Here is a 25,126-nt window from a genome sequence, read left to right as displayed (position 1 = left end):
GGCAGAAGCTATTAGCAGGATCAATATTTCTCCTCGTACCTTAATAAATCATTATATCAAAGAACAGTTGCAGGATGAAGAAAATCTCATTCTACCAAAAAGGATGCTTCCAAATCTGCAAATAAAATTGTAATTTAAATGCTAAGACATAATTGGTGTACAAAGGAAACTACAAGCTCAGAATCCAGCCCTCTGATACCAGACATGTAAGCAGTTTAAATCATTAGTGAAGGAAGAAAAGCAGAAAGAAAAAGAAAGAACAGCTCTGTTCAGAGCTGCACATGCATAATTTGCAAATCGGTAAATATGTATGAACCTGCACCACCGTAGCTAACAGATGACATTGTGTTTAGTATAGATATCATAGGTGGCAGAAGCTGTCAGGGCCTGGTGGTCTCTGGTATCTTAACTGTTATACTGAAAAGAATCCATTTCCAACTAATCACACTTTTTTTTTCCTCTTCATCCACGTATATTATCTTTAAATATGTGACATGTTTTTCTGGTAGAGGAGGGAAGGGAAGAAACATTCTGAAGGCTATTTTAGGGACTGTAAAATTTTCAAACACACTTGCCAAATTCAAAATAAACAAAACATCACATGTTCATGGTTTGGATATCCCAATGACTTTTAGCTGTCTTGTTCCCCTGGGCCTAATTCTGCACTCCTTCGGAGGCAAACTCCTGTTAACATTAGTGAGAGTTTTGAATGAGTATAAACTGCAGGATTTTGAGCTATATGTTTAGTACAATAGGTGACTCACTGACAACAGATAGCTAATAGGTGTTGGAGGTAGATATGCCACAACTTATTAAACAACATGGAGTCAAAAGTTTATGTATTGCTATTAACCACAATAGAGTACACATGAAAAACCACAACTGCAACCATGGTTTGGGATTGTATCACATATGTCATTTATCTATTATTGTGTCATATAATTAATCCTTTAGCTATTGGATTAATATCTCAGTCTACTGAGGAAGGGTGAAATAAAACAGGTGCCTTTGTCCCTATTGAACATAAAGGGCATACAGACAAAATATCACACAGTGTTGCAGCAAATATTCTAATCTATAGCTTTGTTTAGTCAGGCTGAGTTTAGATCTTTTCTTTATTGAAGAGTTGCTGTAAAAGAGTGGATACCACTTAGCTCTTTAAGCTGTTGCTTTTCATCTCTATCACAGCACTGGAAAATTTTTCTTAAAGTTAAGAATTTTGTTATGGAAACCAAAGTGGGTACTTTCTGATTCTTCAATTTGTATTTCATATGGTTGAACTCCATACAGCTGACACCTCATAAAGTCAACAGCCATATGTCTGGAAAGCTGACACCTCTGCCTCAAAAGAAGAGGAGAGTCAGCATCATGTTGCTAGGTGACAGCTCCTCTCCGCCCTCTGAACCTGCAGATATGTACCCCCCACCCCACCTCCCATCTCCCCATCAATTTTCTGGCAATGTAGGCTTTCAGCCATATGGTTGTCAACCTAATGGGGTGTTGACCATGTGGGATTCAACCATAAATCTGGAGCCCTGAGCTATATGCACAGATAAAAATAAATAATTAATCTATGTTGCATACTTTAAATGCTGTCTGTGGATGTATTTTCTTCCAAAAGTATAACGGATCAGCCTGTCCACAAAGCATGTCTAGAATCAGTTTGCTGGCCGATTCTCACGTGGCAGAAAATAGATCAATCCTGCTTTATAGAGCATAAGAGGCCCTCTTTGGTAGTATAAAAGCATTTGTTTATATATTTAATTGTTTGCATGGCTCCTGAACACTCCTCCTTTTCTACTGAGAGGTGTGGCTGTCCTGTCTGTTACATCAGGCCCATTAACACACATCAAAATATCACATCACTATTGCCTCCAATTATATTTTAAAAAGCAACCTAAGGGTACGTCTATTCTGAAAAGAAAAAAACGACAGCACTGAGTCTGAGAGGTTGGGTCAACTGAATCAGGTTTGCAGGGCTTGGTCTGCATGGCTAAAAACTGCAGTGTTGACATTCGGGCTCCGAGACCCTTCATCCTTGCCGAGTTGTAGAGCCTGGACTCCAGTCCACACCCGGACATCTACACTGCCATTTTCTGCTCTGCAGCCTGGGCCTTGCAAATGCAAGTCAATTGACCCGGGCTTTGAGATTCAGTGTCGCAGCTCTTTTAATAGAATCATAGAATATCAGGGTTGGATGGGACCTCAGGAGGTCATCTAGTCCAACCACCTGCTCAAAGCAGGACCAATCCCCAACTAAATCATCTCAGCCAGGGCTTTGTCAAGCCTGACCTTAAAAACCTCTAAGGAAGGAGATTCCACCACCCTAGGTAACCCATTCCAGTACTTCACCACCCTCCTAGTGAAAAGCTTTTTCCTAATACCCATCCTAAACCTCCCCCACTGCAACTTGAGACCATTACTCCTTGTTCTGTCATCTGGTACGACTGAGAACAGCCTAGCTCCATCCTCTTTGGAACCCCTTGTCAGGTAGTTGAAAGCAGCTATCAAATCCCTCCTCATTCTTCTCTTTTGCAGACTAAATAATCCCAGTTCCCACAGCCTCTCCTTGTAAGTCATGTGCTCCGGCCCCCTAATAATTTTTGTTGCCCTCCGCTGGACTCTTTCCAATTTTTCCACATCCTTCTTGTAGTGTGGGGCCCAAAACTGGACACACTACTCCAGATGAGGTCTCACCAATGCCGAATAGAGGGGAACTATCACGTCCCTCGATCTGCTGGCAATGCTCCTAATTATACAGCCCAAAATGCTGTTAGCCTTCTTGGAAACAAGGGCACACTGTTGACTCATATCCAGCTTCTCATTCACTGTAACCCCTATGTAAGCGGGGGAATAGTCCCGCTATTGTGGAGAACTTTCCTGGCTTCCGCACTACCCCGGTGAAGTGGGCTAGCGAAAGGATCTGAGTCCTCTTCTCATCCACTGTCCCACTTCCTTTACCCAGTGGCCTCCTTGCCCTTGAGGACTCCCCTTCCACTCTCCTGTCTGGCAGAGTCCTCGTAACCCCAACAAGGCTGGGCCCAGGATTCCTGGGGGGCTCGACCCCCAACCCTGCTGTGGTCACCTAGGACAGGGGCTAGGGTGTCCCCACTCCGGGGTACTCTCTCTGCACTGGGCGCTTCTCTGACCCACTGACTATTACACACAATTTAAAGCAAATGCAAGTGTCATAAATATAAAGGGAAGGGTAAACCCCTTTGAAATCCCTCCTGGCCAGGGGAAAGCTCCTCTCACCTGTAAAGGGTTAAGAAGCTAAAGGTAACCTCGCTGGCACCTGACCAAAATGACCAATGAGGAGACAAGATACTTTCAAAAGCTGGGAGGAGGGAGAGAAACAAAGGGTCTGTGTCTGTCTGTATGCTGGTTTCTGCCAGGGATAGACCAGGAATGGAGCCTTAGAACTTTTAGTAAGTAATCTAGCTAGGTATGTGTTAGATTATGATTTCTTTAAATGGCTGAGAAAAGAATTGTGCTGAATAGAATAACTATTTCTGTCTGTGTATCTTTTTTGTAACTTAAGGTTTTGCCTAGAGGGGTTCTCTATGTTTTTGAAGCTAATTACCCTGTAAGATATCTACCATCCTGATTTTACAGGGGGGATTTCTTTATTTCTATTTACTTCTATTTTTTATTAAAAGTCTTCTTGTAAAACACTGAATGCTTTTTCATTGTTCTCAGATCCAAGGGTTTGGGTCTGTGGTCACCTATGCAAATTGGTGAGGCTTTTTATCCAACATTTCCCAGGAAAGGGGGGGTGCAAGTGTTGGGAGGATTGTTCATTGTTCTTAAGATCCAAGGGTCTGGGTCTGTAGTCACCTAGGCAAATTGGTGAGGCTTTTTACCAAACCTTGTCCAGGAAGTGGGGTGCAAGGTTTTGGGAAGTATTTTGGGGGGAAGGACGCATCCAAACAGCTCTTCCCCAGTAACCAGTATTAGTTTGGTGGTGGTAGCGGCCAGTCCAAGGATAACGGGTGTAATTTTGTACCTTGGGGAAGTTTTTGACCTAAGCTGGTAAAGATAAGCTTAGGAGGTTTTTTATGCAGGTCCCCACATCTGTACCCTAGAGTTCAGAGTGGGGGAGGAACCTTGACAGCAAGTTATTTAATCAACAATTAATTTTAAAAAGAATAAGGGAAAATGGGAAAGGTTAAAGGAAACACATCAACCCGCTCTGTGGCAGGGAACATCACAAATGGTGTCTCTGGAATGTCAGGGCAGTTCACAGTCTGTTCCTTGTAAGTCCCAGGCCTCCTTCTCAGGCCCTGGCTGTGCTGTAGGGATGCTGTGGCTTGGACACTCGCTCTGGTGGTGGCCACACATTCTCAGGCTCGAGGTGGCAGCACCCTTCTTTCCAGCATTGCCCCTGCCCTGTCAGGGTTACCAATCCCCCTCCGAGTCTGGCCTGCAGAGCCTCCTGGCTGAGGCGTCTCCGTGTGCTGGGCCCACTGCCCAGGGTCCCCCCCTTCACTCTCCCCAGCTGCTCACGACACCTGGCTCCGGACTGCTCCAGCTCCACTCTGCCTCAGCATGGCTGCTGCTCTGCCTCCAGCTCCCTGGGCTGCTTCTCTGGCCCCTCTGGCTCTGGTTGCTACAGCTCTGCTCCCAGGACAGGTCTGCTCTGCAGGCTGCTTCTGTGACTCTGCTCCCAGCACTGACCTGCTTCCTGTGCTGCTTTTCTGGCCCCTCTGGCTCTGGTTGCTGCAGCTCTACTCCCAAGGCAAGTCTGCTCTCTCTGGGCTGTGACTCTGGCTTTGAGGCTGCAGCTCTGCTCGCAGGACAGGGTCTGCTCTCTCTGGATCTGGCACAGCTCTGATCCCCCGCTCAGCTTGGGCCCCTGCTTTCTCCTTAGCTCAGCCCCACTCTGTCTGACCCAGGCAATTCCAGCTCACATGGAGGACGAGACCTTGCTGGCCTCCTGACTCCCTGATTAGCCTGCCCGCCCTGTCATTCAGGCTGACCTGGAGAATTGGCCTCTCTGCATTACTCCTAGGGACTGGCAGTCTCAGGGTCCTGATTCCCCATCGACCCCTACCCCTTTTAGTACTGGGAGCTAGCAACTAAAACACCCCCACTGAATGTTAGTAAGGGGGCAACAGTCCCCTTAAACCTAGATCCTTTTCTGCAGAACTGCTGACTAGCGGCTCGGTCCCTAGTCTGTAGCAGTGCATGGGGTTCTTCCGTCCTAAGTGCAGGACTCTGCACTTGTTCTTGTTGAACCTCATCAGATTTCTTTTGGCCCAATCCTCTAATTTGTCTAGGGCCCTCTGTATCCTATCCCTATCCTCCAGCGTTTCTACCACTCCTCCCAGTTTAGTGTCATCTGCAGACTTGCTGAGGGTGCAATCCATGCCATCCTCCAGATCATTAATCAAGATATTGAACAAAACCGGCTGCAGGTTTGACCCTTGGGGCACTCCACTTGATACCGGCTGCCAACTAGACATGGAGCCATTGATCACTACCCGTTGAGCCTGATGATCTAGCCAGCTTTCTATCTGCCTTATAGTCCATTCATCCAATCCATACTTCTTTTACTTGCTGGCAAGAATACGGGAGCCCACGTGGGAGCCCATATCAAAAGCTTTGCTAAAGTCAAGGAATAACACATCCACAGAGCCAGTTATCTTGTCACAGAAGGCAATTAGATTAGTCAGGCATGACTTGCGCTTGGTGAATCCATGCTGACTGTTCCTGATCACTTTCCTCTCCTCCAAGTGCTTCAGAATTGATTCCTTGAGGACCTGCTCCATGATTTTTCCAGGGACTGAGGTGAGGCTGACTGGCCTATAGTTCCCAGGATCCTCCTTCTTCCCTTTTTTAAAGATGAGCACTACATTAGCCTTTTTCCAGTCGTCCGGGACTTCCCTGGATCGCCACGAGTTTTCAAAGATAATGGCCAATGGCTCTGCAATCACATCCGCCAACTCATTTAGCACTCTCGGAGGCAGCGCATCCAGCCCCATGGACTTCTGCTTGTCCAGCTTTTCTAAATAGTCCCGAACCACTTCTTTCTCCACAGAGGGCTGGTCGCCTCCTTGCCACGCTGTGCTGCCCATACTTTTACTGCAGTGTAGACATACCCTAGGATACCATGGTTGCCTGGATCCCACAGTACCTTTTTTTCTTGGCAAATGTCTGCCTTGTAGATTATAAACCCTTTGGGGCAGGAACAGTCTTTATTTCTGTGTCTTACACAGCACGAAGCATACTATCAGCACTTGACCTTAATAATCAGCAACAGATGGGAGTGGCCCACTCTGAGCATAATCCAAAACCCATGGATCATGCCCCATGGATCATGCACCAGCGGGGGAGGGGCCACCACAAATGTTCTGCCTAGTAACATGAACCTCATTTTTGCAGTCAGTGAGGTCAGTGGTGCCAGACACTCTTTAAAGAGACACACATACTAACTGTTCACACAAATAATTGGGAAGGTATTAAATGGGCTCAGTGAAGATTAAAGCTTTTCTTATACCAGTCAGTCTGAACGATTAACAGCCTCTATGTTTGTCATTAATTTTGGTTGCCATAGTAGCCCTTTTAAACTTGTCTCTAACAACAAAGGAGGAATTATCTTCTAACCCTAAATCAATCAGAAAGCGAATGATTTTATACTCATTTTTGTTTCATTATTGCAGGTAAAGCATGACGAACCGTTACAACAAGGCTTTCTGAGAGGGATAAGATGTCAATTTAAATACTCAGGTGATTTTTAAAAAGCAGACAAGGAAATTAAAAGGACAGCGTCAATATGATTGAAGTTAGAATTCAGTCCTAAGACAAATTTGAAAGACAACATATTACAAAACCTAAGAGCAACAGAAATATTTCTATGTTTTTTTTTAAATTCCAATTAAAGCAGTTTTTGGCCTGGATTTAAACATTTCCATGCAGTATTTACAATCCGAACATTATAGCCTTGTGCTAGTGCACAACAGCCAAGAAGGGGAGAGGGTCAGTAGAGGTCAGTCTTGCCTATAAACAAGAGAGAAACCGACCAGTGAAGCAGAGGAAGTTTCATCTACTTCATGGACAAGGCTGTTCAGACTGTAATGGGATTGGTGGCCTGCACCATGGGACAAGTGCCAGGGACCAAATGCAGCATCTTCTCTAACTTTCAGCCATTGTCACACACTGAGGTTTTAGATGTGCTTAAGGACCTTCAGGCTGCAACCTGCAAATTGGATCGATGTGTTTCTTGTCTGATAAATTCTAGGAGGGAGATATCAGGTCTGTTATTGGAAAACACTTTCATTGCTTTCTTTCTGGAGGGCATGGTGACAGCACCTCTTAAAGTAATTGTTCAGCTCTTGCTCAAACAGTCATGTCTTGAAACTGAAAATTATTCCAATTATTGTTTTCCCTATAATCTGCCTCATTTTGAGGAGAGGTGAAAGGTGCATTATTGAAAAGGTAGTAACCAAGCAACATCTGACATACTCAGATTTCCTTGACACTTATCAAACTGGCTTTAGTTCTAGGTTCAGTACTTGGACTGGGCTGGTCTCACTGGTCAGCATCCTCTTTCTGGCAACAAAAGATTAAGTAGAATTTTCAAAACTTTAAATGAGAATTGCTCTCCTAAGTCAGATAGGTGCTTTTGAATGTACTACTCTGACTGTCCGTGTAGACGCTCTGCTGTCTTTGACACCACTAACTTCAAGGTACTGTTGACATGGCTGCAGACTGTAGGAGGTATCGACATTGCGATACTCAAATGGTTTTTCTCTTTTTTCTCTGAGAAGACCCAAAGAGTAATATTTGGCATACTATCTGATGGATATCCGATTACCTGTGAGGCACCACAGGTTTCCAGTGTCACCCTCCCGTTCTATGTAAATATGAGTGTGTTAGGGAAATAGTGCAGACTGCTTCTTTCTGCATACAGAACAGATCCAGCTCTATGTCTCTATTTCACTGAACCCAGATAATTCATTTGATTGACTTTCCTCCTGTCTGGTGGAGAGGAAAACTTGATAGCAACTGGTCTGCAGAACCTCACCCAGGATAAGAGATAGATAATGCTGACAGACCATGGAAAACAGCTAGAATAAACAGAGTTTATGTCTGAAACCCTTTCTTGCAAGGTTACTGTAATTCCCCCCAACCCCCGCTCTGCCTCCAAAAAACCCACAAGTGAGCGTGGAGAAGAACACTCCCTCTCCAAAATAAACCCAAACTCATGAAAGGTTTCACAAAATGAAAGAGACAAAATAGTGTAATGCACGTCGTAAGCATATTTATCCCTCAAATATAAAAGGAACACATTTTTCTTCCCAAATTAAAAGGCTGCAATTCTGTAAGTAAAAACACAAGAATACCAATACTCAAGTTTATGAATAAGCAGCCACGTTTCATCTTCTCCCGTCTACTGGATTCAACTTCGGACCTTTGTATTTGGAATCAGTCTCACTAGCTAAGAAATGGAAAGGTTCCATGGCGTCTCAGAATAAATGTGCCTTTGGTTCCAACCTCCAGTTCTTTATTAATTACATCAAGCCAGAGTTCCACGGAGACTGTGACAATAGCGTCAGCCTGTTATCTGTCAGGTCCCTCTGTAATGGCTCTCATAAGTTGAATGCACTTTTGTGCAGTCCTGACTCTGTACATTGTGTGTTGTGTTTCAGTCAAACTTCTTTCCAACTCAGTGCAAAATTTCAACGTCCTGATGGTAGATGGATGCAAATATAGAGACATAATCTTTCTGAGAATTACATCATGTAATCCAGAAACTGGGGTCACCAATTCCCCTTTTTCAGATGACAACCAGGCAGAGGTGGCTGTGGAAGAACTTTTCAAGTTCCATAACATATTTTCAGGGTGTTATATATTATGATTTTCTCAGTGAATTTTTAATAGTGTGCTGAACACCCATACAGGTGAATTTTAGGGTGACTGCACATTAGACGTTGTCTCATCTTTTTGATTTTATTTTTGTTGTCTGAGCCAAACTGTCTTGTCCCATTTTTCTCAGTGTTCTTATAAGACATCTTGGACACTATATTCTGTGGTCAGATGTAGAATCAATAGCATTAAGTAGGAACACATTATTCCCTGAATGCTTGGATTGTTTTTCCCATGCAACCAACCATCTTGCATTAAATGCTGATATGGATTCTTTTTAGTTCTGCATTCTTTTTCCCTTCTGCATCTCCAGTTGTAGCTGCTAATAACTGATCTCAGGAATCTATATCTGTCTGGAGCAGTACATCCCAGGAGATGTGCTTCAATTATTTCTTTAAAATGGTTGTTTTGTACGACACTGAAGGAGATGTTGATAACCTAGAAGTAGTTTGCAACTTTCTTATCAAAGTCTGTCTTACGGCTGTTTTATGATATAATCATAGATGGAACTTGGCAGGTTTTTTGAGTGTTGGGGATGAACAGAGATTGCTCCTGAATGAAGCTGATGCCAAAGGGTTGCTGGAACTATCATCACAGCTTAGTTTTGATGATGACAACAGCATTGCAAATGTATTCACTGTAGGATCATCAAACTCAATGTTCTCTTCTTCCATTACAGTAAAGTGGCTTTCAATGGCACATTTAATGTTAAATCTATCATTTTTTTGCACTTTTTTAGATAAATAGCAAAAGAGAAAGGATTTTCACTTTCCAATGTTGGGTTGGATTTTTTGTAGGAAAGGGGAAAAGATTTTTCATAATGCTGCTATCTTTGAAGGAGCTAGACCATCTTTCATTTCTCACATTTGTAACTCACAGGTCTTATTGGAGACACGGCTGCTTTTGGATATTTCAGAGAGTAGCAGTGACCATGAGTGCCTTTTTCTCATCTTCTTGGATGTGAGGTTGCAACCTTTCCTTTCGGATATTGAACTCACCCCAGTAATGCATGCTTTTCTCACATTCATTTTGGATTATTGCAGCATGCTCTAGCTAGAGCTATCTCTGAAAACTTCTGGTTTGGCGCAGAAACTGAATTCACTCAGTTGGCTGATTATCTCCCCCTGACGATGGACGAAGACCAAATTTGAATTCCGGTATTATTAGATCCATCAGTTGTCTTCGATACCATTGATCATGAGGCATTGTTGACTCACCAGAGGACCCTGGAGAGAGTGGACATGGCTGCTTATCAGTGGCTCCATTCTTTTCTCTCAAAGAGAACTGATGTGTAGCTGAGGATAGTTGCTTCACTCCCCAAAAAGCTCTCAAGTGAGTAGAGTGCTGTCCAGTGTCATTCTGTCACCCTTCCTGTTCAAAGCATATACGTGGGACCACTATGAGGCATTAGGTGAGGTGTTTTCAATATGGTAATGACAACCACCTCTATGTCTCTATTTTGACACAATCAGATGATGTGGTTCAACGCCCCAGTTGGAACCTAGCTCAGACTGAAGCCTAGATGAGAATGAGCTGGAAGAAGCTCCATGCTCAGGAAACTGAGATGATGTTCATGGTGGCTTGGAGGAAGCAGTCAGAGATGGCAAAGGCAATATTAGTTCCTTTGGTTGAGGGAGTATTTCAACCATTAGTCACCAGGGTTTTAAACTTGGGGCTGATTCTAGATCCCTGGCTACTACTGCAATCATATTAAAACAGCTTTTCACCATGAGCATCTGGCCAGGAGGCTGTGACATTTTGATTTGAATGTAGACTTTGCTACTCTTTATATAGAGACTTTTGCAATGCACTCTACATATGGTTACACCTTAAAACCATTTGGACATTGAGGCTAGTGTAGAATGCAACTGCTTCCTTTGTAAGCCTATTGAACTCTGGGAGGGAGTTTAAGGTGTTGGTAGTTATCTATAATTCCCTAAATGGCTATGAACCTGCCCACATGAGAGCGCCCTTCTCCTTATGCCATACTACCACAGCTGCAGTCAGCACACATGTTTGAGCTGGACCCCCATCATTATCAAAGATGACTGCTGGCAGGGGGTTCTTTGCAAGGGCTCAGCATCTGCATCAGCAGATATGGAATTTGCTCTCCACCTTCATCCTAACTAAGCTGAATTCGGTGACTGCCTGGGCCATTGCAAAAGTCATCTATGTGATGGGGTTTTGGAAAAGGTTAAGGCTATGAACCTGGAACAATGAAGGGGGTGGGGGAAGGAGCTTTTTTGGTAGGTGGCTGGTTGATCAGGCTCCCGTCTGATTGACTGTTTTAATGCGGCTGAGTTTAAACTATAATTGGCAGGGCACCAGAAGCATCCTTTTTATTAATGAAATGAAAATAAATGAAATCCTTGTGAAACTTTAGCTGGTGGGAATGCATCTGACGGCTTTCTTACTAGCATTGTTCACAGAGAACACATTATATCTGGGCTACCGAAACTGCACTGGCTTCTATATGCTGACAGGGGTAATTCTCTATCTCGGTTCTTATTTAGGCTCATCAATGTGGTGTGTGAGAACTGATGGCTTTTTGTCCAACTTACTTTAGAGACAGCCTTTCTTCTGCGATACCATGACAGCTGAGATTAGCTAAGGTGTTTGAACTAACAGCCACCTTTGAAATGGGAGGTAACTGATCACCAGGTGTGACCAATGAGGAATCCATTTCTAGAACAATTTGCATCATAGGCCTGATCTATAGCTAAAAATTAGATTGGCCTAGCTATGTCACTTATGGCTGCAAACAATGTCATACCCTGAGCACTGCAGTTGGGACAGCCTAACCCCTGAAGTAGATATGGGTAGGTTGATGGAAGAATTTGAAAATTCTTCCAGTTTCCCTCGATTCCTCTCTGTTTAATGCATTACCTTCCCCTGCTTCATATTTGCAAAGCTACAACATCCTGCATGAGTAGCCATTCCATCATTCCTGCAGCCTCTAGCGGGAGAACTGAGCTGTGAGCAGCCATCCCGAAAATCCCTGCAGCTACCAGTGAAGAAAGAGAGGTTGGTGACCCTGAAGATCTCCGTTTAAAGCTGTGATGTACACAAACCCTGTTTTTAAATGGTATATATTTCCAAATTTATGAGCGCAGAAGGGCATACTAGATATATGCATGGCTCTGGAAGGAAGATTGAAGGTAGTGGGTTGCCATGCTTACATTCACTGTAGGAAAATTGCTCTCTCCAGCCTTTGTGAAATTGGTATTTTCGTGCTTGCATCTCATTATATTAGAGAAGGCCTGCTGCTCCTAAATCCATTCTGAGTTCACCAACAACCGAGTGGCATTCACTAGACTCAGTGTTCTATTTTGAAGCAGGATTACAGTCAATCTCAGCATATTCAGAATGAAAAACTAAGAGAAAGCAATGAGATAAAGGGGGAAAGCTATAGAACAAGAGGAAGTGAGGGAGAGGGAAACACAACTCAGAGATGGGAAAAAGCTCATTAAAAAGATTTTCCTATTCCAGCACAGTAATGAGTTTCCATTCTTTAGTCCGAATTGTTTTCAATGTTTATACTTTTTCTCTCCAAAAATCGAAACATGTTTTGCCATAGAAATATCACGGGTAGAGTTTAGAATGTCCACTGCAGGACTGTTAGGTAGATGTGTCCTCTGCAGATAAACACCGATAGGGGAATTAGGAAATACCAACAGCAAATAAGTAGCAAACTGAAAAGAAAAAAAAATCTAGAAGAGAAAGTGAAAGGCTTAGAGGGAGAATGTGAGAGGCATCACAAGCAGGAAATAAAAATACTGAATGCAAAAAAAAAAAAAAAACTGTGCAGAAAGAGGGAAGATAATTGTAGGAAAAACAATACAAAAAGTGTGCAATAAAACATAAAAGACATGCTGGATCAGATCAATGGTACATGCAGTGAAGCATCCTCTCTCCCACCACAGGCAGTACCAGAAGGTGGTGTATAACCCCCGTAATGGACAATTATACAACAACATGGATATTACAGAAGCTTCTTCCTGAAATAGGCAGTTGGTGATTGACTTATGTCCTAAAGTATGTAGGTTGATATGCCTTATAAATGTTTAGTGTAGATAATGTAACTGTCGCTGATATTCACATAAATGTCTAAGCCTTTTCAAGATCCTACTAAATACTTTGCCTCAATAATTGTGAACAAATGTACTTCTTTTTTAGTTTAAACATCTTGCCTTTTAATATCATTGGTTGTCCCTTGTTCTTGCACTATAAGAAAGGTGTATATAAGAGTACCCTAACCACTTTCTCTATGCCACTTACGATTTTAATATATGTTTATCATCGCACTTTTTATTTGTCTGCTCTCTAATCTAAATAATCCCAATTTATATGTAAATCATAAACTATTATTTTTCAAGAATCAGACTTCTGAACAATGAACCTAAGAGCTCTTCCCTCCTTAAAATATGTCTTTAAACAAAAGACTAATCTTGCTCCATCTGCACAATAGTCATTGCCTCAATTTGTGTCAAATGTGTCAGATACACAGGTAAAAATACACAATCCCAACTACACTTTGTTAAACAGATTCAGCAATAACTCTTAGACGACGTTAGTGAACCATGACCCGAAGTCACTCCTAGGCAAGTCTGGAATGCCAGCCTTTATAAAAATCACAGTTAATAGTAAAGGATTTACATTCCAAATGCCAACACTAACAGCAAGTTTTCTCCCTTTATACTGAATTCTTTTCAGTGTCTGAACTTTTTTTCCCTCTCCTCAAAAACAAAAACACAAGTTTTGCCCCAGGGAATATCATGGTCACAGCTTGAAAGAAAGAAGCAAAGAATTTGTAAAGCCTGAAAATGACATGAATCATTGATGGTTATGCAATTTTCTCTAACTCTTGAGTCATCCAAATTCAGAATATGTAGCTTTCCATTACACAATGACATAAAATTCATTGTATCTATTCAGTCTCAAATGGGCCAGATCTTGGATTTTTGTTCATTCCAATATAAATGTAAAAGCTGTGTATGAAGTTCAGATCTGGATCCAAACTGCCTTAGAGGTGGTTCAGATCTGAGGCCCTCTTAAAAAAAACCACAGCTTGAAATGTAGTCAAATTTAAAAAATGAATTAAAAGTAGGTATTACACCTGCCCGAGTTTCAGGTATTACATGTGCCCGAGTCCCCCTGCCAACATTTGTGTTTACAAGCATATTTCCCTCTGTAACTACATAATTATATAAATAGGAAACAGTGAAATTTACTATACAAAGAGTGCTGTCTCAAGCACAAAGTCAGATGTTTAAAGGTATTTAGGCACCTGAATACCTTTCCACATCCATCCCCAAATAAACAAACTCAATACATAGGGCATATTTTGGATGTAAATATTCACTTTAGAAAATGGTTATTAGGTTCAATACAACTTCCATTGAAGTCTATGGTGCTCAGGTACTGTAGGGATGGCAGTCACGTAAGCAGCTTGATAGGTCAGTTGATTTCTATTAACTTCTCCCACCAAATATCTACAGAAAATGTGGCACTGTAAGAATGCCTGCCTATGTTTAAAAATATACTGAGATGCAGTACAGTGTTTTCTATTCTTTAAATCATTTTGGTCTTAGGTTACCATATTTAGTACACTACAGTTATATCTGACAAGAATATATGATCCCTTCACCATCCCTTACCACACTATAACCTCAGGACTCAAACCATTATTATTCTGATAATCCACATGCAACAAGCTGATCTTTTTACAGTTTCTTAAAATATCCAAAACCTTTTTTTAAAAATATAGTGAAACATTCCATGAGCCAGAGCTCATCTTATGGCCCAAAAGCTTAAACAGTTCAACTGACCCTCTGCCAACTCCTGTTCTTCTGTTCCTGGCACCATCTGCAGTGTTAGTTGCAAAACTACTCACAAGTTAACCACATGGATGGCAGGAGCGAGCAATAAACTGCAATGACGTTTAAGATAATGTGGTTTTGCCACATACTGCAAGACACGGTTGTCTGGTCAAGTTACTTAGACACCAAATTCTTTTTTCAAGTACAGAAGTGTAAATCTGGAGTAACTCAATTGAAATGGGAAATGAATGGAGTTACTCCAGATTTACAACAGTGTAACAGAATGGAAATTATGACCTAACGATTTTTCAAGAAATAAAAATAATTCCATCTCTATCTCAAAAACTAGCTCCCCCCCCGAATAAAATTATAACTTTTTAACTTCCTTCATATATATCAATGCTCTGAAAGTAATAAACAGACAGTATACTAATCAATGTAGTAATATATATGCTGGAATAATCAGGAACTCAGTATAAATTACAGACCTTTACAAAAGCAGATTGCTTATCAGCAGCCCCATTAGCGTACTTCTGAAGGAAGGTTAAAGAGTCTCATGGCCAATCCTATAAGATCAGGAAACAAAAGTTAAAAACAATGACCTCCCGTAGAGAAGAGAAAAAATTGTTTCCTCGGGAAAGAAATGCTAAAAAGCTGACTGTAGCATTAATGTAGAGGCTATTAAACATCTGAAACTATGGAAGCAGAAAGATCATTACAATTATTTAAATATTGGAAAGTCCAAGTTCAGAGCTCAGAAGGGTCTATTTACTATAATTCAGAAAAAAGAGAATGCAAAATAACATTAAGTTATTTTTAAAAATGCTATTGAAAACAGTTTTTATAAAATTGCAGTGGATACATACAACTGGATTGTAAAAAATAAGAATGCTGCACTGATTTATATTCTCTTTGAAATGTCTATAATACAGACCTTAAACTGCATTTTCAAACATATAGCATATCAAAGCAGCAGACGTTTATTTCTAGCCTTGGTACTTCCAGGCTTTTAGTTCAATGAAACCAGAAATAGTCTAGAGGAGCTATGCTACATGATAAAGGATGTAGTGATGGGTCCTGCCCTACATCAGTAAACAATTTTTTTTTCCTTTTAACTGACAGAAAGAATTTCAGTGGTAAACAAATGCCTAAGCCTTTTATGAATTCTTCAACACAATCATGGAAAACCTGCCTTTTCATATCTCCAGTGTATGCTATTCAGAGTCAAAATACAAATTCTATTCCCTAAGAAGCATCAGTTGCTATGTTTTCCATTATGGCAACTATGATACACAAGGGTAAATCTAATACTCTATAGCTTTCAGCTACAATTCCTCTGGAATCCACACCCACTGTTGTAAGGATAATTATCTGGGTATCCCCAAGGCCAACTCTTACAATTTTCATATAAAAATCACCTCTTACATAAGACATGAAATTTAAAATCATCTCCTTCACAGATATCACTGTGTCATTCGTTACCTCTGGGACATATATAAATTATACATTCTTTGATTCTCTTTAAAATTTTAGATGCACAGGGGACAAAGAAGCATCTCAATGGTACTAAAAATATAAGGCATTCAAGAAAGAAACAATAACTTGCATGGTATTAACTGCTACAGTGCTCCAAGGCTCCCTGCCTGGTCAAGAAAAGCACATAAAGCACTGAAACATAACAGCAGGCTTGCATGCTAATGACTGCTAGTGACAAGGACTCATTGAATGTCACTGCTTCACATACTGCGTACTGTTCATTTTTCTTATCTGTGTGACCTCTCCTTTGAAATGACTGATGAAACTCATGAGAATTAGCATCTCTGCTTCTGGGCATACCATCTATAGTAAAACACAAAAACAGAAAACAAAACAAAAAACAGCCTACATGAGCATTGTGAAGGTTCCTTTATCTAGATTATAAAAGGACTGCTTTGTGAAGCTTCATCACTGAGTTAGCTTTTACCTTGATGCCCTTTAAAAGTATTGGTTTGTCACAGTACATGCATTCATATGTCAGATTTGGCTAACATTTTCATAATTGGCGTGAATAAAAAAGGAATAGCTGTTGCTGCAAGAAAAAAGAAATGTCTCTGTTCTAATGCCCTGCTGCTATAATGACCTATTTCACACTAGCATCTGTTCTGTTCTGATGAACCACTCCAGACGAAAGCTGGCAAAATAGTACTGCAAGTATGTTATCCAGACATCCACTGAATGCTGCAGATGCTTCGTTCCATGGTTCACATTTAATATGTGACTGATTAATTTTTTCTTTATTATTTCAACTACTTGGCTTATAGAATTTCCTAGAACTTCTGAAAATGCAGGATTGGCTTCACAGCCAGAAGGATGGCATCCTAAGAAACAGCCTTGGCACTAGCAGATTCATTAATATGTCCAGAAAAACAAGTGCCAAGTCATGTGTGTTTGAATGGCTGAAAGTTGCCAGTTAATTATGAATTCCAGAGGAATGTAAACTTCAGTAACACATTGTATTTATAATATTTGCCTTCAGAATAAATACAACATTCATTTCAGTTTTGAAATTACAGATATTTGCAAATACTCAGCTGTTGAAGAATGGATCGCTATGACCAAAAATGTTATGCCCACTCTCTGCCTCAAGCCCTTGACCTAATGAGGTTAGTGACAGGGATATAAATGACTTGAAGAGAAAATGAAATACAAAAGTAGTTTTATCTTGAAGTGCAATATTTCTTCTGTAACTTAACCAATTTTTTTCATCTCAAAATTACAGGGTACACTACAAATCTTCAAGGCTAGCAGCAGCTATGACACCCTAAGTGCTATTTAAAAACATAATAATTTATGAGTTGGGTTGGTGGAAAAAGCAGAGGTCACATAGGAGAGTCCTCAGGGAGGTGACGATGACAAAGGTTACAAAAATGTCTGAATGAGACAAAACAGGTGTAAATCCACTGACTTCAATAGTGTTTCTCCAGAGTTATGTTACCGTAATTGAAAGTAGAATATGACCCAATCAATTGCTGGCAAGAAATCAAGTATATTATGAAACACAATTTTCTATCTGAATCCAAGAGGAAGTTCTCTCATATACTTCAAATAAATTTTTCACTCTTACCTCCCAACTTGACCACCGATATACAGTGTATCGATCTGCATGGAACCTGGCGGCAAGAGCATAGGTTGCAGAAGGGAAGTGTTTGGAGGAGGAACCAGGAAGTGAATCTATATGTACATAGCTTGAATGGTAGCTGAAGTTGCAGCATCTCTTTAAATAGTTATTTTAATAAATATCTAGCTTAGTTTTAGAAACATGGATTCCTCATGTTATTACCCAACATTTGGTTCATGAAACCTATAGTATGTAGATTTGTACTAGGAAAAAAAGTAGGAAATTAGTAAGAGTTAACAGGAATCCTCAGGGTGGACATCCTTTTAAATACACGGCACGTATGCATATCTTCTAGTTTTTCTGTCTACTCATTTCCACTTTGCCGGCCATTTTTACACTGTTGTTGTGGGAAGATGTTTGCCTACAGATACTTTGCTGTAAGATGCTACAGCCTAGGCTCAGTCTGACTTCTTGTTGAATGGGATTCTGAATCCAAGCATATGCCACAGAGAAAGGTTTGTCCTTGGTTTTGCAAACTTAACCCATTGATGGTACCTGTTGTTCTAGTTCATGAAGAGAGAGAAAAGTAATCCTTTAGAGAGCCAGGGCCTACATCATTTAGGGCTCAGATGAATGAAACCAGCACTTGGAATTGTATTCATTATTGGACTGGGAGATAATGTATCGAGCAAAGCTTCAGAGGGAAATGTTCCCATTAACTTGTGTTACTTAGGCCTGATCTACACCAGAAAATTAGGTTGGTTTAACTTCATCGGTCGGGGTGTGAAAAATCCAGATGTTTGAGTGGCACAGTTAAGCCAACATAAGGTCAAGTGTAGATAGCGCTAGGTCGATGGAAGAATTCTTTCATTGATGGTCATATAGCTACTGCTTCTCAGAAGAGACAGATGTAAGAATCCCTCCCATCAGTGTAGGTAGCGTCTACGCTGAAGTACTATAGTAGTGCAGCTGTAACATTGTAGTGTTTTAAGTATAGACAACCCCTCAGTAGACAAACTGCTCTGCATTAGATCAATTGAAGCTTCTTCATGGCCTCCACTTTCATTACCAGGTATAGTGTATTGCACTACTTGGGCCTGGAAGGAATACATGTGCAGATCACAGTGAGAGGGTCCATACCCAATAAGCATGTAGCCTCCTGTCCAGCCTGAGATGGAAAAAGGTGTTTCTGGTTCTTTGAAAATGCAGAAGCAGCAAAGACATCAGAAGAATTCTGAGACTTCACACCATCATAAAATAAGAGGGCATATGCCCTCAGTGGAAGGAGAGGTCATTATTGAAACCAAGTTACTATGCTGGCTGGGTCTGCGTGTGTGATACATCCACAGACAGGCCCTGAAAGGAAGGTGCTTCCTGTCTAAGGGAATTTAAAATGTTTTTGGAGTCAGCGGCACCAGGAAGGGAGCTGACTCTGTCCACCCTTCCAGTAATAAATACATATTCTGTTGTTACTGAGCTCATGCCAATGTCATCGCTCCAGGGACTCTGCCTTCTTCCGCTAACCCTCCAAGGAGGAGACTACAAGATCATGCAACATTATTCTTCAGAACACTTCCTTTCCACCTTCACAACTTCCTTCAGTTTAACAAGCTACTCTTTATCCAGGAGTCAGTCTTATGGAGACTTTATGAAATCTCGGTATTATTAGGATCCTAAAACCTTCACTGTTTGATTTCAGATTCATCCCTGCCACGCCACCTCTGCCTTTGGGAACCTGTTGGAAGTTCTTATCACTAGTTTCAGAGAGAAAATGTCAGGTAAAAAAAAATCAAAGAGAGATTTTAGAGCTATATTTTCAAAGGAGCCTTCTAGGGTACATCTACACAGCAATTAAACATACGTGGCTGGCCCCAGTCAGCTAACTTGGGCTTGCAGGGCTTGGGCTGAGGGGCTGTAAAATTGCTGTGTAGAAGAGCTCAGGCAGGAGCCCAAGCTCTTGGACCCTGTGCTGTGAGATCCCAAAACCCAGGTTCCAGCCCGAGCGCAAACATCTTGAGCCCCACGAGCCCAAGTCAGCTGATCTGAGCCAGTCACAGCTGTGCCTCAGGTATTTTATTCCAGTGTAGACATGTGGCTAATGGCTTCCTTTTGTGCAAGTATAATTTTGCCTATACAAATCATGTACATGCACAGTTTTTGTGCAACCACATGCACATACAAAACATTTCTGTTTTTGACTCATGTTCAGTTTGTGAAAGCACTCATTTTTGTGCATGTACATTCTATCATTTGTGTGCAAAAGAACCAGGCCTAAAATTTTTTGCACACAAGTTACTGCACACTCACAAATAAAGGCCATGTTCTGTGCATGTAAATTCCACTTGTGTTTGCGAAGTGACATCTATACACTTTTGTAATGTGTCCATCACTGTGGAATCTAGAGGTACCTCTATGCCAGGGATTCCCAAACTTGGTTCACAGCTTGTTCAGGACCACCACTTCCCGCAGCTCCCATTGGCCAGGAACAACGAACTGTGGCCACTGGGAGCTGCGAGCAGCCCTACCTGCGGACGCTCAGGTAAACAAAGCGTCTTGCAGCCCACTGGGGGCTTACCCTGAACAAGCCACGAACCAAGTTTGGGAACCGCTGCTCTATACTACACACTAGTGTCGGCAGCATGTAAAGTATGTGTAGCTACACATTACAGTGAAAAGCAAGCTGTGTCCACACTACAGTGAGTAGCTGTACATATCAGTGAAAGGCTCTGGCGGGGGAAGCAGTGGGGAAAGTCTCCAGCAGCAAGGAGCTGATGGAGCCTTTCCCTGACGCCTCTCCCCTGCCGGAGCTTTTCCTCCAGTAGGACATTACATAGCTAAAAACAGTAGCGTTGAGAGGGAGGCATGGTTTGGGCAAGTAGAGAGCTGTGTAGGGTGTGTACAAACCCACACCCTTGAGGCATGTGTACTCTACTCACCTAAGCCATGCTTCACCGTCCACACTGCTGTTTATACCAATGCAAGGGGGCTATTTGTGTATGCACGCTACATGTTGCCAAAAAAAGCATGCATACCTTAGGAGCCATGAGCTAATAACCCTCAAAAACTGCATGCACAAGTGATGTATATACACAACGGCTGTATTACCACAAATGGAAGCCACTGTTTGAAAATTTGACCAAAAGGTTTCTTGTAGTTTGTTTTAAGTATATTTAAGAGGCAGTTATCCAGAGTGTGAGGCTTCTTTGTACCTCTGAAAAGCTGTGTTGGCAAGGAATTAGAAACACGAGGCATTTTCAAAGACAGTGTTACCCACAAGTGCAGCATCACATGACTAGTTTGTCATCTTACAAAAACTATCAAACATGGTGACATTTCTTGGAAATACATAGCTTATCATCAATTATAAGTTAATCTTTAGACTTATTTAGCTTATAATGATTCTTAATACAAAAATACTATAAAAATTAGAAAATTAGTTTACAGATGTACAGATATCTTTCATACAGGAAGCAAATGCCTGAGCTAAGAGGAAGCATAATAAAAAATTCCTTATACAAACCTTTGAAGATTCTCTTAAAAATAGGCATACTGGAAACACCTGATTACTTGTATCTTTCTCTCTCACACACACACACACACACACACATTTGCAAAGAAATTAGGATGACCAGATGAAATGAACAAAATATCGGGACACATGGGGGAAGCAAAAAAAAGAGAAAAAAAAGAAACCTCTGGAGCAGCCAAAGCCGCAATATTGGGACAAATGGCGTTCCGACCATGCATCGGTCGGGACACGGGACAAAGAACTAAAAATCGGGACAGTCCCAATTTTATTGGAACATCTGGTCACCCTAAAAGAAATACAAATATAGTCAAAGGTCATTTCAGGAATTGCTTTGAAATTAATGCAGTTTCTATGGATGAAAAGATGTATGGCCAACACTAATTGGGCAAAATGCAAAAAAATCAATGTCCCTGTTCAGATGTGTTTGTTAAAACCATTGGTCACTCTCCACTGATGGTAACTTGCCATATGTGGTGTACTTCAGGAGATGGCATGAAGAAGTCTACAGTAAATCTTGCCTACGTCCACAGTGAAGAGCCCTGTTGGCAGTTTGAGTGTAAGCCAAACTCAGGCTTAAGTCTATACTCCCAGATAGACCAGTTAACTTCAGCTGTAAAGCACCACCACACTTGAGCAAGAAGTTTTTGTGTGTGGACAGGAGTTGGGTTGGGGACAGCACTTGACTCAGAACTTGAGTCACAGCACTTTGCAGTGAACAGTAGGCCTTAAATGCTGCAGCACCTGCAGGAGCTTCTCTCAGCAGAAAAAAAGTTGATTTTAAATTACAGCCTTTAAATCTACCTTACTTATACTCAGATTGTAAGAAGATTTAAGGCTAACATGACAGTTTCTAAATTTACACTCCCAATTTTGAGGACAATTACTTATGGGTACAAATAATAAAATGTGTGTATAAAAGCCCCATCTAACAAACCCTTACACATACAAATAGCCCCATTAACTGCAATACAACTATGTGCATGAGTAACGGCTGCTTGCAACAGTCAGGGTTTGCAGGATTGAGCCTGGACTATTTGACCAGTGGGCATGAGTTTCCACCCATTAATTCAATGCCTAGAAATATACATTCTATTATTCACAACTAAAAGTGACTGTGCACAGAAAAAGAAAAACATGGGCAATTGCAGATACAGATTTGTAGGCCCATGTGAGGAACCCGTTTGAAAACTTGTCTACGTCGGTTTTTGTTTTTTTCTCTTTTCCCCACCAAACTGCTGAGGGAAATTCTTCTTGACAAAGGCCCAGAAGGGGCCAAAAACATTGGTTATTTGTTCTCTTTTGCTCTGTACAAATGGAACAAAATATAGTTAATGCATTATGCATTGAGTAAGCACATTTTTATCTAGCTCTTTTTGGTTTTTTGCATCTTGGGAACTTTATTTTTTCTGTCTAATAATAAAACTGAAATATTAGTGCAGAATATTACCCAGTGTAGAGTACATGGGATTTCCATAAAGCTCCTTTTCATTTTCAGTAAATTGCGCTCCCAAGGTCCCTTTTCCATTCCTGTATCTTATCAATCACTAAACTATTCTCAGCAACCTGGTCTGTTATAATGCTGGAACTGGCCAGTTATTATTAGTCATTTTGTTTCCTATCAAGATTAATTGTTGTTTAACTAATGTGAATAAGGCAGACTTCCCCAGTAATTAGGTGCAGATGCTACACTGTGAATAGTCAGTGCAAATAGTTTTATATGAGGAGGATTATTGTTAGTATAGTGTCTAAAATGGGTAGGTGCTTCACATAAACAAAAGACAGTCTTCATGCCCCAAAGAGTTTACAAGCTAATTTCAGAAGTGATGCAGCAAAAGAGAACAATAAACAGTACGGGAGAGAAAAGGGGAAGGGAGGACAAGGATTGTAATGAGATTACATGGTTAATTAGGTTCATTCTATACACATTTTGATACTACTACTTTTTTATTTTATTTTTTTATTTAGTGGCAGCATGTGTTCCAGAGGGAGCAGCAGAATGGAAGGAAGTGAAGAGTGTGGACATGAATGATTGAAGGCCAGGTTTAGATCAGATGTCAATACAGCGAGCATGAGTTAGAGGAAGAAGAGAGGTAAAGGTGAGATGAAGATTTATGAAAGCAGGAGAAAAGGATGAAGACTAAGAAGATTTCCTAGTACTATAAAACCCTCCTAATCTCTGGGAGGGTATTGTTACATTTGGAAATTAAATAAACCCACCACATAAATGCCAGCATTTCCCACAAGTAGGCATCAGCCAGGGCAAGGAGTGATCCTACAGTGCACAGAGGGCAGCTAACATGACCCTCCTTACTGTGCTGCTTTCCAATTCTGATCGTTCCTGATCCTGTTCCCTGACCTGCAACCCAGTCACAGACAGGAAGCAAATAGCATCACATTTACTAACGTACTGGTACAGCAACTTGGAAACAGTGATTGGACGAGGCAGCAGCTAGCATGGGGAAAAAGAGGATGATATTCAAACTCAGTCATCCTTCCTGTGCATGCAGAGCGCTCCCACTGGGCTGCAGGCTAGCCAATGTGGGTTGGGGGGAGGTGGATGGTTAGGCTTTTCTTTTGTTCTCTCTTTTGATCACAATATGTGATATATTTGATAAGGACATTGTGTCTTTTCCCAACTATAGACACAGTTCACACTTTACATGAGGTTCAAACGCACCCCTTCTGGGGTTTAGCTCAGTTAAGAAGCAGATGGGGAACAACAAAGGTAACAGTGATAAGTTCAACCCTTCTCCCCAGGCACTGCCATTCCTAAGGTTCCTCCCTCAGAACTGTCCAGCCCACAACCTAGATTCTTATATCCAGCTATGGCCTCAAACCCGTATTCGTAGCCAATTCTAACATTTTAGGAACAAAGCTGTAAAAGATTTTCTGTAAAAGGTGACATTCACCACCACCACCACCACCACCCCACCCCAAAGGGGGACTGGGTGGTATAGTTTAAAGGTTTCATTGGCATTAACTTTTTAACCATGCCCATTGTACCACTTAACATCCTCTACATTCCACCATTTCTGAGTAATACAGCCATCCTAAATTTATGCCAACAACCCTTTATAATACATTATTTCACCTTGGATTCTCTCTCTCTTTTGCTCATATAATTAAGACACATGGCCTGTTTCTGTTAACTATTCTTTGTGACTGAGTTGGTGACTCATACCACTGGAACTCAGATTTTGCAGCCACCAGAAGTTGTTTTTGCCTGTGGGAACTCAGACTGATTTATACCAGTAGGAACATAAGAACAGCCATACTGTGAAAGACCAAAGTATCCACATCTACCCCACTATCCTGTCTTCCGACAGTGCTGAATGCCACGTGCCCCAGAGAGAATGAACAGAACAAGTAATCATCAAGTGATCCATCTCCTGTCGCCCATTTCCAGTTCGGGCAAACAGTGGCTCGGGACACCATCCCTGCCCATCCTGGCTAATAGGCATTGATGGACCTATCCTCCATGAATTTATCGAGTACTTTTTGAACGCTGTTATAATCTTGGCCTTCACAACATCCTCTGGCAAAGAGTTCCACAGGTTGACTGTGGTTGTGTGAAGAAATACTTCCTTTTGTTTCTTTTAAACCTGCTGCCGATTAATTTCATTTGGTGACCCCTAGCTCTTGTGTTATACACTTTCTCCACACTAGTCATGATTTTATAGACCTCAATCATATCGCCCCTTAGTCGTCTCTTTTCCAACCTGAAAAGTCCCAGTTTTATTAATCTCTCCTCATACGGAAGCCATTCCATACCCCTAATCATTTTGTTGCCCTTTTCTGAATCTTTTCCAATTC

The 25,126-nt window shown here is 41.3% G+C and overlaps 1 protein-coding gene across 15 annotated transcripts in view; it reads right to left on the bottom strand.

The window, feature by feature from the left end:
* The window catches only part of ENOX1 (ecto-NOX disulfide-thiol exchanger 1), a 503,910-nt gene that overhangs the window by 343,393 nt on the left and 135,391 nt on the right, over positions 1–25,126 (bottom strand). For 10 of the 15 annotated variants that reach the window (XR_012159113.1, XR_012159112.1, XM_073345386.1 and 7 more), the window contains one exon: positions 15,176–15,253. The exons of the other annotated variants lie outside the window; for them this stretch is intronic. The gene's annotated coding sequence lies outside the window, so the exon portion shown is untranslated. The remainder of the gene's footprint in view (positions 1–15,175; positions 15,254–25,126) is intronic. 15 annotated transcript variants of the gene reach the window in all.

Source organism: Lepidochelys kempii, chromosome 1 (genome assembly GCF_965140265.1).
Source record: "Lepidochelys kempii isolate rLepKem1 chromosome 1, rLepKem1.hap2, whole genome shotgun sequence".
Lineage (NCBI taxonomy): Eukaryota > Metazoa > Chordata > Testudines > Cheloniidae > Lepidochelys > Lepidochelys kempii.
This window is presented reverse-complemented; position numbering and strand designations above follow the sequence as displayed.